Genomic DNA, 2,474 nt, shown 5'->3' with positions numbered 1-2,474 from the left:
TTTATGTATATTAATAATAAATTAGTTAGGTGTAAGTAAGTAAAGTTCGTGGCGTTTTTCCCTTTAGATGGCATTAAAAAAACGCTACGAACTTTTTCCCACACCTAATATTTTATATATAATTATATATAAAATATATCCATATATATAACATTTTTTTCCCGGTAATTAAATATAAAAATTATTGAAAACCAATATTTGGCGATTTTTAGTAATTAATTATAATCTTATTAACTATTGCAAAAATTACAAAATGATAGAGAATTTTTCTCAGTTTAGTTCGTGTTTAATTCTATCATACGAAATATTTGGTGATCATTCTGGGACACTCTGTATATATACCTATTATATATACATCTATTAATAACTGTTAGGTATTCTTATTATACGCTCTTAATTTTTAGACTGCCGGAAATCACTTTTGCGAAATGGCTTTTGCGTTTAAATTAAAATATCGATATTTTAAAAGTAGTGACCACCATTTTTAATATTTTAATATGGTATTTTAAATACTAAATATATTAAACATATATGTGCCATATATAATAATTTTGCCGTAATTACTAAAGACAATCGAAATAAAAAAAAATAAAAATTATAAAACATAAAAAATATATATCGAAAAATTTATGAGAAATAAAATATAAAAAAGTAAAAAATTATAAAACAAGAAAAAATAAAAAAATAAAGAAATTAAATAAAAAAGAAAATCAAAAAGGAGCTACAAACTTTCTACATCCACGTCGTTAGCTCTGGGTAATGCTAAAGGAAAGTTGTAAGTCTATACGTTTATATTCATTTGTCAATATAAGTCAATATTGCGCTTAGGACTCGAAATTTTATAAATCTATACTCAGAATTGGAAATCAGCGATACCAAAAACCCTCAAAATACACTATTTTTAACATAAACATTTTTTATATTTGATTGTATGTTACTTGCCAGAAAAACCACTTTTGTGGCTCTGCATAAATCTCAAAATTTTGCGCCATGTATATGTTACTTATATAGAAAAATTTTTGAGAAAAAAGAATCATTATTTTAATGAAAAAATGCCGGCAGTCTAAAGGTTAATAAATCATTTATTATTGTCTATATAGCTATCAATAATAATATAATATTATTAATACATGAAAACTCAATTTTTAAAGAATGGCTTAAATCTGAATCTTCCAGAACTTGTAGCACAAAAACTAGCTATAGAAAGAGTTTGGTCCCATAAAGATTGTTCAGAATGATAGGAATTATAACATATTCAAAATTTAGCCACTTCGACAGAAAATCAATTTCCATAAAATTGATAATGAATGAATATATTTGATTCATATAAATTCTTTCAAATTTTTTAGAAACTTTTTTTGATCGTTATTTTTTTATCGAATTTTTATAACAAAAAAATGTTACCCACTGTATTTCGTTCGACAATACTTTAATTCTTTTATAGAAATTATATATCTTATAATTTCAACTTGCATTTTACGTTACATGTATAATTATGTCCAGTATTAGTTAACAGATAATCCGTTAACACATATGCATACATCTTAATTCACTAAATAGTAAATGTAACATTTATGTATCATTTATGAAAAGAGATTAAGATATTGTTATGTGTTAGAAGAAAATATCGAGGTTCAGTATTCTTTGTTTTATTATGTCGATTTCAAATAAAAATCCTTTTATTTGGAATGTCTGATAACATTAAAATTACAATTAATATAAAAAATTTATTAATCATATTTATTTAATATATTTATTTAATATTTATTTAATATATTAATATTTATTTAATATATTAAGTAGCAAATAAATTATATTACAATAATAAGATATAATAACTTCATTATCAATATAAATTATTATGTTGATATTGAAATTATTATATTGATTGAAACATAATTTATAAATAAACTGTACGCAAGAATCGTAAGATGGAAGAATTACCTCATATGAAAAGGGTGCGAATCAGAGTAAAACTTAGCTGAATAACCGTTTTTATATATTATCTGCAAGAAAATCTGAAAAATGGAGAAACCATTCAGAATAGTCCCATTAAATTAAAAAAAAATTATTATATATGTATAATTAGGTAATATATATATTTATGTAATTTATGTATATTCATATTATGCACAATACGTTAATTAGCGTATTGCGAATTATAATGATTTATTCAAAAACTTTAATAGATTTATCTGCCGATAATATCCGCTGATTCTTATTGGGGATTTTTAATTTATTATTAAATATATCAATCGTACATTTATTATTACTATACATTTATTCATTTATATTAAAATCTATTAAAATTAATGAATGATACTTTTCTATAAGTATTGATATTTAAATTTATATTAGAAGATTGCATTTAGAGATGTCTAAGAGATCTATAAGAGATCCAAACAACACAAAATCTAAAATTATGACACAAGATGTCTTTAAGTTGTCTTTTAGATGCAAAAAACATCTTATAA

This window comes from Atta cephalotes (genome assembly GCF_000143395.1).
Source record: "Atta cephalotes unplaced genomic scaffold scaffold00003, whole genome shotgun sequence".
Classification (NCBI taxonomy): domain Eukaryota; kingdom Metazoa; phylum Arthropoda; class Insecta; order Hymenoptera; family Formicidae; genus Atta; species Atta cephalotes.
This window is presented reverse-complemented; position numbering follows the sequence as displayed.